Source organism: Amblyomma americanum, chromosome 1 (genome assembly GCF_052857255.1).
Source record: "Amblyomma americanum isolate KBUSLIRL-KWMA chromosome 1, ASM5285725v1, whole genome shotgun sequence".
Classification (NCBI taxonomy): Eukaryota; Metazoa; Arthropoda; class Arachnida; order Ixodida; family Ixodidae; genus Amblyomma; species Amblyomma americanum.
In genome coordinates, this window is record NC_135497.1 from 488,201,980 (window position 1) to 488,217,833 (window position 15,854).

The following is a 15,854-nucleotide window of genomic DNA, read 5'->3' on the forward strand; positions in this document are numbered from 1 at the left end:
AATTCCAAATGAAATGGGAAGTGGAATAGATCGTCACGGAACACGGCCCCTTTTTAGCGCTACGCGTGCCACACGAGACTGTACCTGCTCTGTCTCTGATTCGCCATTTGCCTTCCTACCAGCTGTTCCTTTCGTCACGCTACTCTCAAGGCCAAATGAAATGGGAAATTGAAGAGATCGTCACGGAACACAGCCCCTGTTCTGCGCTACGCATGCCACATGAGACTGTACCGGCTGTGTCTCTGATTCGTCATTTGCATACCTACCAACTGTTGTTTTCGTCACGCTAGTCTCAATTCCAAATGAAATGGGAAGTGGAATAGATCGTCACAGAACACGGCCCCTTTTTAGCGCTACGCGTGCCACACGAGACTGTACCTGCTCTGTCTCTGATTCGCTATTTGCCTTCCTACCAGCTGTTCCTTTCGTCACGCTACTCTCAAGGCCAAATGAAATGGGAAATTGAAGAGATCGTCACGGAACACAGCCCCTGTTCTGCGCTACGCATGCCACATGAGACTGTACCGGCTCTGTCTCTGATTCGTCATTTGCATACCTACCAACTGTTGTTTTCGTCACGCTAGTCTCAATTCCAAATGAAATGGGAAGTGGAATAGATCGTCACGGAACACGGCCCCTTTTTAGCGCTACGCGTGCCACACGAGACTGTACCGGCTCTGTCTCTGATTCGCTATTTGCATTTCTGCAGCTGTTCCTTTCGTCACGCTACTCTCAAGGCCAAATGAAATGGGAAATTGAAGAGATCGTCACGGAACACAGCCCCTGTTCTGCGCTACGCATGCCACATGAGACTGTACCGGCTCTGTCTCTGATTCGCCATTTGCCTTCCTACCAGCTGTTGTTTTCGTCACGCTAGTCTCAATTCCAAATGAAATGGGAAGTGGAATAGATCGTCACGGAACACGGCCCCTTTTTAGCGCTACGCGTGCCACACGAGACTGTACCTGCTCTGTCTCTGATTCGCTATTTGCATTTCTACCAGCTGTTCCTTTCGTCACGCTACTCTCAAGGCCAAATGAAATGGGAAATTGAAGAGATCGTCACGGAACACAGCCCCTGTTCTGCGCTACGCATGCCACATGAGACTGTAACGGCTCTGTTTCTGATTCGCCATTTGCCTTCCTACCAGCTGTTGTTTTCGTCACGCTAGTCTCAATTCCAAATGAAATGGGAAGTGGAATAGATCGTCACGGAACACGGCCCCTTTTTAGCGCTACGCGTGCCACACGAGACTGTACCTGCTCTGTCTCTGATTCGCTATTTGCATTTCTACCAGCTGTTCCTTTCGTCACGCTACTCTCAAGGCCAAATGAAATGGGAAATTGAAGAGATCGTCACGGAACACAGCCCCTGTTCTGCGCTACGCATGCCACACGAGACTGTACCTGCTCTGTCTCTGATTCGCCATTTGCCTTCCTACCAGCTGTTGTTTTCGTCACGCTAGTCTCAATTCCAAATGAAATGGGAAGTGGAATAGATCGTCACGGAACACGGCCCCTTTTTAGCGCTACGCGTGCCACACGAGACTGTACCTGCTCTGTCTCTGATTCGCTATTTGCATTTCTACCAGCTGTTCCTTTCGTCACGCTACTCTCAAGGCCAAATGAAATGGGAAATTGAAGAGATCGTCACGGAACACAGCCCCTGTTCTGCGCTACGCATGCCACATGAGACTGTACCGGCTCTGTCTCTGATTCGCCATTTGCCTTCCTACCAGCTGTTGTTTTCGTCACGCTAGTCTCAATTCCAAATGAAATGGGAAGTGGAATAGATCGTCACGGAACACGGCCCCTTTTTAGCGCTACGCGTGCCACACGAGACTGTACCTGCTCTGTCTCTGATTCGCTATTTGCATTTCTACCAGCTGTTCCTTTCGTCACGCTACTCTCAAGGCCAAATGAAATGGGAAATTGAAGAGATCGTCACGGAACACAGCCCCTGTTCTGCGCTACGCATGCCACATGAGACTGTACCGGCTCTGTCTCTGATTCGTCATTTGCATACCTACCAACTGTTGTTTTCGTCACGCTAGTCTCAATTCCAAATGAAATGGGAAGTGGAATAGATCGTCACGGAACACGGCCCCTTTTTAGCGCTACGCGTGCCACACGAGACTGTACCTGCTCTGTCTCTAATTCGCTATTTGCATTTCTACCAGCTGTTCCTTTCGTCACGCTACTCTCAAGGCCAAATGAAATGGGAAATTGAAGAGATCGTCACGGAACACAGCCCCTGTTCTGCGCTACGCATGCCACATGAGACTGTACCGGCTGTGTCTCTGATTCGTCATTTGCATACCTACCAACTGTTGTTTTCGTCACGCTAGTCTCAATTCCAAATGAAATGGGAAGTGGAATAGATCGTCACGGAACACGGCCCCTTTTTAGCGCTACGCGTGCCACACGAGACTGTACCTGCTCTGTCTCTGATTCGCTATTTGCATTTCTACCAGCTGTTCCTTTCGTCACGCTACTCTCAAGGCCAAATGAAATGGGAAATTGAAGAGATCGTCACGGAACACAGCCCCTGTTCTGCGCTACGCATGCCACACGAGTCTGTACCGGCTCTGTCTCTGATTCGTCATTTGCATACCTACCAACTGTTGTTTTCGTCACGCTAGTCTCAATTCCAAATGAAATGGGAAGTGGAATAGATCGTCACGGAACACAGCCCCTGTTCTGCGCTACGCATGCCACACGAGACTGTACCGGCTCTGTCTCTGATTCGTCATTTGCATACCTACCAACTGTTGTTTTCGTCACGCTAGTCTCAATTCCAAATGAAATGGGAAGTGGAATAGATCGTCACGGAACACGGCCCCTTTTTAGCGCTACGCGTGCCACACGAGACTGTACCTGCTCTGTCTCTAATTCGCTATTTGCATTTCTACCAGCTGTTCCTTTCGTCACGCTACTCTCAAGGCCAAATGAAATGGGAAATTGAAGAGATCGTCACGGAACACAGCCCCTGTTCTGCGCTACGCATGCCACATGAGACTGTACCGGCTGTGTCTCTGATTCGTCATTTGCATACCTACCAACTGTTGTTTTCGTCACGCTAGTCTCAATTCCAAATGAAATGGGAAGTGGAATAGATCGTCACGGAACACGGCCCCTTTTTAGCGCTACGCGTGCCACACGAGACTGTACCTGCTCTGTCTCTGATTCGCTATTTGCATTTCTACCAGCTGTTCCTTTCGTCACGCTACTCTCAAGGCCAAATGAAATGGGAAATTGAAGAGATCGTCACGGAACACAGCCCCTGTTCTGCGCTACGCATGCCACACGAGTCTGTACCGGCTCTGTCTCTGATTCGTCATTTGCATACCTACCAACTGTTGTTTTCGTCACGCTAGTCTCAATTCCAAATGAAATGGGAAGTGGAATAGATCGTCACGGAACACAGCCCCTGTTCTGCGCTACGCATGCCACACGAGACTGTACCGGCTCTGTCTCTGATTCGTCATTTGCATACCTACCAACTGTTGTTTTCGTCACGCTAGTCTCAATTCCAAATGAAATGGGAAGTGGAATAGATCGTCACGGAACACGGCCCCTTTTTAGCGCTACGCGTGCCACACGAGACTGTACCTGCTCTGTCTCTGATTCGCCATTTGCCTTCCTACCAGCTGTTCCTTTCGTCACGCTACTCTCAAGGCCAAATGAAATGGGAAATTGAAGAGATCGTCACGGAACACAGCCCCTGTTCTGCGCTACGCATGCCACATGAGACTGTACCGGCTGTGTCTCTGATTCGTCATTTGCATACCTACCAACTGTTGTTTTCGTCACGCTAGTCTCAATTCCAAATGAAATGGGAAATGGAATAGATCGTCACGGAACACGGCCCCCTTTTTAGCGCTACGCGTGCCACATGAGACTGTACCGGCTCTGTCTCTGATTCGCTATTTGCATTCCTACCAGCTGTTCCTTTCGTCACGCTACTCTCAAGGCCAAATGAAATGGGAAATTGAAGAGATCGTCACGGAACACAGCCCCTGTTCTGCGCTACGCATGCCACATGAGACTGTAACGGCTCTGTTTCTGATTCGCCATTTGCCTTCCTACCAGCTGTTGTTTTCGTCACGCTAGTCTCAATTCCAAATGAAATGGGAAGTGGAATAGATCGTCACGGAACACGGCCCCTTTTTAGCGCTACGCGTGCCACACGAGACTGTACCTGCTCTGTCTCTGATTCGCTATTTGCATTTCTACCAGCTGTTCCTTTCGTCACGCTACTCTCAAGGCCAAATGAAATGGGAAATTGAAGAGATCGTCACGGAACACAGCCCCTGTTCTGCGCTACGCATGCCACACGAGACTGTACCTGCTCTGTCTCTGATTCGCCATTTGCCTTCCTACCAGCTGTTGTTTTCGTCACGCTAGTCTCAATTCCAAATGAAATGGGAAGTGGAATAGATCGTCACGGAACACGGCCCCTTTTTAGCGCTACGCGTGCCACACGAGACTGTACCTGCTCTGTCTCTGATTCGCTATTTGCATTTCTACCAGCTGTTCCTTTCGTCACGCTACTCTCAAGGCCAAATGAAATGGGAAATTGAAGAGATCGTCACGGAACACAGCCCCTGTTCTGCGCTACGCATGCCACATGAGACTGTACCGGCTCTGTCTCTGATTCGCCATTTGCCTTCCTACCAGCTGTTGTTTTCGTCACGCTAGTCTCAATTCCAAATGAAATGGGAAGTGGAATAGATCGTCACGGAACACGGCCCCTTTTTAGCGCTACGCGTGCCACACGAGACTGTACCTGCTCTGTCTCTGATTCGCTATTTGCATTTCTACCAGCTGTTCCTTTCGTCACGCTACTCTCAAGGCCAAATGAAATGGGAAATTGAAGAGATCGTCACGGAACACAGCCCCTGTTCTGCGCTACGCATGCCACATGAGACTGTACCGGCTCTGTCTCTGATTCGTCATTTGCATACCTACCAACTGTTGTTTTCGTCACGCTAGTCTCAATTCCAAATGAAATGGGAAGTGGAATAGATCGTCACGGAACACGGCCCCTTTTTAGCGCTACGCGTGCCACACGAGACTGTACCTGCTCTGTCTCTAATTCGCTATTTGCATTTCTACCAGCTGTTCCTTTCGTCACGCTACTCTCAAGGCCAAATGAAATGGGAAATTGAAGAGATCGTCACGGAACACAGCCCCTGTTCTGCGCTACGCATGCCACATGAGACTGTACCGGCTGTGTCTCTGATTCGTCATTTGCATACCTACCAACTGTTGTTTTCGTCACGCTAGTCTCAATTCCAAATGAAATGGGAAGTGGAATAGATCGTCACGGAACACGGCCCCTTTTTAGCGCTACGCGTGCCACACGAGACTGTACCTGCTCTGTCTCTGATTCGCTATTTGCATTTCTACCAGCTGTTCCTTTCGTCACGCTACTCTCAAGGCCAAATGAAATGGGAAATTGAAGAGATCGTCACGGAACACAGCCCCTGTTCTGCGCTACGCATGCCACACGAGTCTGTACCGGCTCTGTCTCTGATTCGTCATTTGCATACCTACCAACTGTTGTTTTCGTCACGCTAGTCTCAATTCCAAATGAAATGGGAAGTGGAATAGATCGTCACGGAACACAGCCCCTGTTCTGCGCTACGCATGCCACACGAGACTGTACCGGCTCTGTCTCTGATTCGTCATTTGCATACCTACCAACTGTTGTTTTCGTCACGCTAGTCTCAATTCCAAATGAAATGGGAAGTGGAATAGATCGTCACGGAACACGGCCCCTTTTTAGCGCTACGCGTGCCACACGAGACTGTACCTGCTCTGTCTCTAATTCGCTATTTGCATTTCTACCAGCTGTTCCTTTCGTCACGCTACTCTCAAGGCCAAATGAAATGGGAAATTGAAGAGATCGTCACGGAACACAGCCCCTGTTCTGCGCTACGCATGCCACATGAGACTGTACCGGCTGTGTCTCTGATTCGTCATTTGCATACCTACCAACTGTTGTTTTCGTCACGCTAGTCTCAATTCCAAATGAAATGGGAAGTGGAATAGATCGTCACGGAACACGGCCCCTTTTTAGCGCTACGCGTGCCACACGAGACTGTACCTGCTCTGTCTCTGATTCGCTATTTGCATTTCTACCAGCTGTTCCTTTCGTCACGCTACTCTCAAGGCCAAATGAAATGGGAAATTGAAGAGATCGTCACGGAACACAGCCCCTGTTCTGCGCTACGCATGCCACACGAGTCTGTACCGGCTCTGTCTCTGATTCGTCATTTGCATACCTACCAACTGTTGTTTTCGTCACGCTAGTCTCAATTCCAAATGAAATGGGAAGTGGAATAGATCGTCACGGAACACAGCCCCTGTTCTGCGCTACGCATGCCACACGAGACTGTACCGGCTCTGTCTCTGATTCGTCATTTGCATACCTACCAACTGTTGTTTTCGTCACGCTAGTCTCAATTCCAAATGAAATGGGAAGTGGAATAGATCGTCACGGAACACGGCCCCTTTTTAGCGCTACGCGTGCCACACGAGACTGTACCTGCTCTGTCTCTGATTCGCCATTTGCCTTCCTACCAGCTGTTCCTTTCGTCACGCTACTCTCAAGGCCAAATGAAATGGGAAATTGAAGAGATCGTCACGGAACACAGCCCCTGTTCTGCGCTACGCATGCCACATGAGACTGTACCGGCTGTGTCTCTGATTCGTCATTTGCATACCTACCAACTGTTGTTTTCGTCACGCTAGTCTCAATTCCAAATGAAATGGGAAATGGAATAGATCGTCACGGAACACGGCCCCCTTTTTAGCGCTACGCGTGCCACATGAGACTGTACCGGCTCTGTCTCTGATTCGCTATTTGCATTCCTACCAGCTGTTCCTTTCGTCACGCTACTCTCAAGGCCAAATGAAATGGGAAATTGAAGAGATCGTCACGGAACACAGCCCCTGTTCTGCGCTACGCATGCCACATGAGACTGTACCGGCTGTGTCTCTGATTCGTCATTTGCATACCTACCAACTGTTGTTTTCGTCACGCTAGTCTCAATTCCAAATGAAATGGGAAGTGGAATAGATCGTCACGGAACACGGCCCCTTTTTAGTGCTACGCGTGCCACACGAGACTGTACCTGCTCTGTCTCTGATTCGCTATTTGCATTTCTACCAGCTGTTCCTTTCGTCACGCTACTCTCAAGGCCAAATGAAATGGGAAATTGAAGAGATCGTCACGGAACACAGCCCCTGTTCTGCGCTACGCATGCCACGTGAGACTGTACCGGCTGTGTCTCTGATTCGTCATTTGCATACCTACCAACTGTTGTTTTCGTCACGCTAGTCTCAATTCCAAATGAAATGGGAAATGGAATAGATCGTCACGGAACACGGCCCCCTTTTTAGCGCTACGCGTGCCACATGAGACTGTACCGGCTCTGTCTCTGATTCGCTATTTGCATTCCTACCAGCTGTTCCTTTCGTCACGCTACTCTCAAGGCCAAATGAAATGGGAAATTGAAGAGATCGTCACGGAACACAGCCCCTGTTCTGCGCTACGCATGCCACATGAGACTGTACCGGCTGTGTCTCTGATTCGTCATTTGCATACCTACCAACTGTTGTTTTCGTCACGCTAGTCTCAATTCCAAATGAAATGGGAAGTGGAATAGATCGTCACGGAACACGGCCCCTTTTTAGCGCTACGCGTGCCACACGAGACTGTACCTGCTCTGTCTCTGATTCGCTATTTGCATTTCTACCAGCTGTTCCTTTCGTCACGCTACTCTCAAGGCCAAATGAAATGGGAAATTGAAGAGATCGTCACGGAACACAGCCCCTGTTCTGCGCTACGCGTGCCACATGAGACTGTACCGGCTGTGTCTCTGATTCGCCATTTGCATTCCTACCAGCTGTTGCTTTCGTTACGATAGTCTCAAGGCCAAATAGAAATGGGAAGTGGGATAGATCGTCACGGAACACGGCCCCTGTTTAGCGCTACGCGTGCCACACGAGACTGTACCTGCTCTGTCTCTGATTCGCTATTTGCATTTCTACCCGCTGTTCCTTTCGTCACGCTACTCTCAAGGCCAAATTAAATGGGAAATTGAAGAGATCGTCACGGAACACAGCCCCTGTTCTGCGCTACGCGTGCCACATGAGACTGTACCGGCTGTGTCTCTGATTCGCCATTTGCATTCCTACCAGCTGTTGCTTTCGTTACGATAGTCTCAAGGCCAAATAGAAATGGGAATCGGGATAGATCGTCACGGAACACGGCCCCTTTTTAGCGCTACGCGTGCCACACGAGACTGTACCTGCTCTGTCTCTGATTCGCTATTTGCATTTCTACCAGCTGTTCCTTTCGTCACGCTACTCTCAAGGCCAAATGAAATGGGAAATTGAAGAGATCGTCACGGAACACAGCCCCTGTTCTGCGCTACGCATGCCACATGAGACTGTACCGGCTGTGTCTCTGATTCGTCATTTGCATACCTACCAAATGTTGTTTTCGTCACGCTAGTCTCAATTCCAAATGAAATGGGAAGTGGAATAGATCGTCACGGAACACGGCCCCCTTTTTAGCGCTACGCGTGCCACACGAGACTGTACCTGCTCTGTCTCTGATTCGCCATTTGCCTTCCTACCAGCTGTTCATTTCGTCACGCTACTCTCAAGGCCAAATGAAATGGGAAATTGAAGAGATCGTCACGGAACACAGCCCCTGTTCTGCGCTACGCATGCCACATGAGACTGTACCGGCTGTGTCTCTGATTCGTCGTTTGCATACCTACCAACTGTTGTTTTCGTCACGCTAGTCTCAATTCCAAATGAAATGGGAAGTGGAATAGATCGTCACGGAACACGGCCCCCTTTTTAGCGCTACGCGTGCCACATGAGACTGTACCGGCTCTGTCTCTGATTCGCTATTTGCATTCCTACCAGCTGTTCCTTTCGTCACGCTACTCTCAAGGCCAAATGAAATGGGAAATTGAAGAGATCGTCACGGAACACAGCCCCTGTTCTGCGCTACGCATGCCACATGAGACTGTACCGGCTGTGTCTCTGATTCGTCATTTGCATACCTACCAACTGTTGTTTTCGTCACGCTAGTCTCAATTTCAAATGAAATGGGAAGTGGAATAGATCGTCACGGAACACGGCCCCCTTTTTAGCGCTACGCGTGCCACACGAGACTGTACCTGCTCTGTCTCTGATTCGCCATTTGCCTACCTCCCAGCTGTTCCTTTCGTCACGCTACTCTCAAGGCCAAATGAAATGGGAAATTGAAGAGATCGTCACGGAACACATCCCCTGTTCTGCGCTACGCATGCCACATGAGACTGTACCGGCTGTGTCTCTGATTCGTCATTTCCATACCTACCAACTGTTGTTTTCGTCACGCTAGTCTCAATTCCAAATGAAATGGGAAGTGGAATAGATCGTCACGGAACACGGCCCCTTTTTAGCGCTACGCGTGCCACACGAGACTGTACCTGCTCTGTCTCTGATTCGCCATTTGCCTTCCTACCAGCTGTTCCTTTCGTCACGCTACTCTCAAGGCCAAATGAAATGGGAAATTGAAGAGATCGTCACGGAACACAGCCCCTGTTCTGCGCTACGCATGCCACATGAGACTGTACCGGCTGTGTCTCTGATTCGTCATTTGCATACCTACCAACTGTTGTTTTCGTCACGCTAGTCTCAATTCCAAATGAAATGGGAAATGGAATAGATCGTCACGGAACACGGCCCCCTTTTTAGCGCTACGCGTGCCACATGAGACTGTACCGGCTCTGTCTCTGATTCGCTATTTGCATTCCTACCAGCTGTTCCTTTCGTCACGCTACTCTCAAGGCCAAATGAAATGGGAAATTGAAGAGATCGTCACGGAACACAGCCCCTGTTCTGCGCTACGCATGCCACATGAGACTGTACCGGCTCTGTCTCTGATTCGTCATTTGCATACCTACCAACTGTTGTTTTCGTTACGCTAGTCTCAATTCCAAATGAAATGGGAAGTGGAATAGATCGTCACGGAACACGGCCCCTTTTTAGCGCTACGCGTGCCACACGAGACTGTACCTGCTCTGTCTCTGATTCGCCATTTGCCTTCCTACCAGCTGTTCCTTTCGTCACGCTACTCTCAAGGCCAAATGAAATGGGAAATTGAAGAGATCGTCACGGAACACAGCCCCTGTTCTGCGCTACGCATGCCACATGAGACTGTACCGGCTGTGTCTCTGATTCGTCATTTGCATACCTACCAACTGTTGTTTTCGTCACGCTAGTCTCAATTCCAAATGAAATGGGAAATGGAATAGATCGTCACGGAACACGGCCCCCTTTTTAGCGCTACGCGTGCCACATGAGACTGTACCGGCTCTGTCTCTGATTCGCTATTTGCATTCCTACCAGCTGTTCCTTTCGTCACGCTACTCTCAAGGCCAAATTAAATGGGAAATTGAAGAGATCGTCACGGAACACAGCCCCTGTTCTGCGCTACGCATGCCACATGAGACTGTACCGGCTGTGTCTCTGATTCGTCATTTGCATACCTACCAACTGTTGTTTTCGTCACGCTAGTCTCAATTCCAAATGAAATGGGAAGTGGAATAGATCGTCACGGAACACGGCCCCTTTTTAGTGCTACGCGTGCCACACGAGACTGTACCTGCTCTGTCTCTGATTCGCTATTTGCATTTCTACCAGCTGTTCCTTTCGTCACGCTACTCTCAAGGCCAAATGAAATGGGAAATTGAAGAGATCGTCACGGAACACAGCCCCTGTTCTGCGCTACGCATGCCACGTGAGACTGTACCGGCTGTGTCTCTGATTCGTCATTTGCATACCTACCAACTGTTGTTTTCGTCACGCTAGTCTCAATTCCAAATGAAATGGGAAATGGAATAGATCGTCACGGAACACGGCCCCCTTTTTAGCGCTACGCGTGCCACATGAGACTGTACCGGCTCTGTCTCTGATTCGCTATTTGCATTCCTACCAGCTGTTCCTTTCGTCACGCTACTCTCAAGGCCAAATGAAATGGGAAATTGAAGAGATCGTCACGGAACACAGCCCCTGTTCTGCGCTACGCATGCCACATGAGACTGTACCGGCTGTGTCTCTGATTCGTCATTTGCATACCTACCAACTGTTGTTTTCGTCACGCTAGTCTCAATTCCAAATGAAATGGGAAGTGGAATAGATCGTCACGGAACACGGCCCCTTTTTAGCGCTACGCGTGCCACACGAGACTGTACCTGCTCTGTCTCTGATTCGCTATTTGCATTTCTACCAGCTGTTCCTTTCGTCACGCTACTCTCAAGGCCAAATGAAATGGGAAATTGAAGAGATCGTCACGGAACACAGCCCCTGTTCTGCGCTACGCGTGCCACATGAGACTGTACCGGCTGTGTCTCTGATTCGCCATTTGCATTCCTACCAGCTGTTGCTTTCGTTACGATAGTCTCAAGGCCAAATAGAAATGGGAAGTGGGATAGATCGTCACGGAACACGGCCCCTGTTTAGCGCTACGCGTGCCACACGAGACTGTACCTGCTCTGTCTCTGATTCGCTATTTGCATTTCTACCCGCTGTTCCTTTCGTCACGCTACTCTCAAGGCCAAATTAAATGGGAAATTGAAGAGATCGTCACGGAACACAGCCCCTGTTCTGCGCTACGCGTGCCACATGAGACTGTACCGGCTGTGTCTCTGATTCGCCATTTGCATTCCTACCAGCTGTTGCTTTCGTTACGATAGTCTCAAGGCCAAATAGAAATGGGAATCGGGATAGATCGACACGGAACACGGCCCCTTTTTAGCGCTACGCGTGCCACACGAGACTGTACCTGCTCTGTCTCTGATTCGCTATTTGCATTTCTACCAGCTGTTCCTTTCGTCACGCTACTCTCAAGGCCAAATGAAATGGGAAATTGAAGAGATCGTCACGGAACACAGCCCCTGTTCTGCGCTACGCATGCCACATGAGACTGTACCGGCTGTGTCTCTGATTCGTCATTTGCATACCTACCAAATGTTGTTTTCGTCACGCTAGTCTCAATTCCAAATGAAATGGGAAGTGGAATAGATCGTCACGGAACACGGCCCCCTTTTTAGCGCTACGCGTGCCACACGAGACTGTACCTGCTCTGTCTCTGATTCGCCATTTGCCTTCCTACCAGCTGTTCATTTCGTCACGCTACTCTCAAGGCCAAATGAAATGGGAAATTGAAGAGATCGTCACGGAACACAGCCCCTGTTCTGCGCTACGCATGCCACATGAGACTGTACCGGCTGTGTCTCTGATTCGTCGTTTGCATACCTACCAACTGTTGTTTTCGTCACGCTAGTCTCAATTCCAAATGAAATGGGAAGTGGAATAGATCGTCACGGAACACGGCCCCCTTTTTAGCGCTACGCGTGCCACATGAGACTGTACCGGCTCTGTCTCTGATTCGCTATTTGCATTCCTACCAGCTGTTCCTTTCGTCACGCTACTCTCAAGGCCAAATGAAATGGGAAATTGAAGAGATCGTCACGGAACACAGCCCCTGTTCTGCGCTACGCATGCCACATGAGACTGTACCGGCTGTGTCTCTGATTCGTCATTTGCATACCTACCAACTGTTGTTTTCGTCACGCTAGTCTCAATTTCAAATGAAATGGGAAGTGGAATAGATCGTCACGGAACACGGCCCCCTTTTTAGCGCTACGCGTGCCACACGAGACTGTACCTGCTCTGTCTCTGATTCGCCATTTGCCTACCTACCAGCTGTTCCTTTCGTCACGCTACTCTCAAGGCCAAATGAAATGGGAAATTGAAGAGATCGTCACGGAACACATCCCCTGTTCTGCGCTACGCATGCCACATGAGACTGTACCGGCTGTGTCTCTGATTCGTCATTTCCATACCTACCAACTGTTGTTTTCGTCACGCTAGTCTCAATTCCAAATGAAATGGGAAGTGGAATAGATCGTCACGGAACACGGCCCCTTTTTAGCGCTACGCGTGCCACACGAGACTGTACCTGCTCTGTCTCTGATTCGCCATTTGCCTTCCTACCAGCTGTTCCTTTCGTCACGCTACTCTCAAGGCCAAATGAAATGGGAAATTGAAGAGATCGTCACGGAACACAGCCCCTGTTCTGCGCTACGCATGCCACATGAGACTGTACCGGCTGTGTCTCTGATTCGTCATTTGCCTACCTACCAACTGTTGTTTTCGTCACGCTAGTCTCAATTCCAAATGAAATGGGAAATGGAATAGATCGTCACGGAACACGGCCCCCTTTTTAGCGCTACGCGTGCCACATGAGACTGTACCGGCTCTGTCTCTGATTCGCTATTTGCATTCCTACCAGCTGTTCCTTTCGTCACGCTACTCTCAAGGCCAAATGAAATGGGAAATTGAAGAGATCGTCACGGAACACAGCCCCTGTTCTGCGCTACGCATGCCACATGAGACTGTACCGGCTGTGTCTCTGATTCGTCATTTGCATACCTACCAACTGTTGTTTTCGTCACGCTAGTCTCAATTCCAAATGAAATGGGAAGTGGAATAGATCGTCACGGAACACGGCCCCTTTTTAGCGCTACGCGTGCCACACGAGACTGTACCTGCTCTGTCTCTGATTCGCTATTTGCCTTCCTACCAGCTGTTCCTTTCGTCACGCTACTCTCAAGGCCAAATGAAATGGGAAATTGAAGAGATCGTCACGGAACACAGCCCCTGTTCTGCGCTACGCATGCCACATGAGACTGTACCGGCTGTGTCTCTGATTCGTCATTTGCATACCTACCAACTGTTGTTTTCGTCACGCTAGTCTCAATTCCAAATGAAATGGGAAGTGGAATAGATCGTCACGGAACACGGCCCCTTTTTAGCGCTACGCGTGCCACACGAGACTGTACCTGCTCTGTCTCTGATTCGCTATTTGCATTTCTACCAGCTGTTCCTTTCGTCACGCTACTCTCAAGGCCAAATGAAATGGGAAATTGAAGAGATCGTCACGGAACACAGCCCCTGTTCTGCGCTACGCATGCCACATGAGACTGTACCGGCTGTGTCTCTGATTCGTCATTTGCATACCTACCAACTGTTGTTTTCGTCACGCTAGTCTCAATTCCAAATGAAATGGGAAATGGAATAGATCGTCACGGAACACGGCCCCCTTTTTAGCGCTACGCGTGCCACATGAGACTGTACCGGCTCTGTCTCTGATTCGCTATTTGCATTCCTACCAGCTGTTCCTTTCGTCACGCTACTCTCAAGGCCAAATGAAATGGGAAATTGAAGAGATCGTCACGGAACACAGCCCCTGTTCTGCGCTACGCATGCCACATGAGACTGTACCGGCTGTGTCTCTGATTCGTCATTTGCATACCTACCAACTGTTGTTTTCGTCACGCTAGTCTCAATTCCAAATGAAATGGGAAGTGGAATAGATCGTCACGGAACACGGCCCCTTTTTAGCGCTACGCGTGCCACACGAGACTGTACCTGCTCTGTCTCTGATTCGCTATTTGCCTTCCTACCAGCTGTTCCTTTCGTCACGCTACTCTCAAGGCCAAATGAAATGGGAAATTGAAGAGATCGTCACGGAACACAGCCCCTGTTCTGCGCTACGCATGCCACATGAGACTGTACCGGCTGTGTCTCTGATTCGTCATTTGCATACCTACCAACTGTTGTTTTCGTCACGCTAGTCTCAATTCCAAATGAAATGGGAAGTGGAATAGATCGTCACGGAACACGGCCCCTTTTTAGCGCTACGCGTGCCACACGAGACTGTACCTGCTCTGTCTCTGATTCGCTATTTGCATTTCTACCAGCTGTTCCTTTCGTCACGCTACTCTCAAGGCCAAATGAAATGGGAAATTGAAGAGATCGTCACGGAACACAGCCCCTGTTCTGCGCTACGCATGCCACATGAGACTGTACCGGCTGTGTCTCTGATTCGTCATTTGCATACCTACCAACTGTTGTTTTCGTCACGCTAGTCTCAATTCCAAATGAAATGGGAAATGGAATAGATCGTCACGGAACACGGCCCCCTTTTTAGCGCTACGCGTGCCACATGAGACTGTACCGGCTCTGTCTCTGATTCGCTATTTGCATTCCTACCAGCTGTTCCTTTCGTCACGCTACTCTCAAGGCCAAATGAAATGGGAAATTGAAGAGATCGTCACGGAACAACGCCCCTGTTCTGCGCTACGCATGCCACATGAGACTGTACCGGCTGTGTCTCTGATTCGTCATTTGCATACCTACCAACTGTTGTTTTCGTCACGCTAGTCTCAATTCCAAATGAAATGGGAAGTGGAATAGATCGTCACGGAACACGGCCCCTGTTTAGCGCTACGCGTGCCACACGAGACTGTACCTGCTCTGTCTCTGATTCGCTATTTGCATTTCTACCAGCTGTTCCTTTCGTCACGCTACTCTCAAGGCCAAATGAAATGGGAAATTGAAGAGATCGTCACGGAACACAGCCCCTGTTCTGCGCTACGCGTGCCACATGAGACTGTACCGGCTGTGTCTCTGATTCGCCATTTGCATTCCTACCAGCTGTTGCTTTCGTTACGATAGTCTCAAGGCCAAATAGAAATGGGAAGTGGGATAGATCGTCACGGAACACGGCCCCTTTTTAGCGCTACGCGTGCCACACGAGACTGTACCTGCTCTGTCTATGATTCGCTATTTGCATTTCTACCAGCTGTTCCTTTCGTCACGCTACTCTCAAGGCCAAATGAAATGGGAAATTGAAGAGATCGTCAAGGAACACAGCCCCTGTTCTGCGCTACGCATGCCACATGAGACTGTACCGGCTCTGTCTCTGATTCGCTA

The 15,854-nt window shown here is 49.5% G+C and overlaps 1 protein-coding gene across 1 annotated transcript in view; it reads right to left on the reverse strand.

Moving 5' to 3' along the window:
- LOC144127504 (uncharacterized) overlaps nt 1–15,854 on the reverse strand; it is a 173,881-nt gene that overhangs the window by 52,946 nt on the left and 105,081 nt on the right. The gene's annotated exons all lie outside the window — the stretch shown is intronic.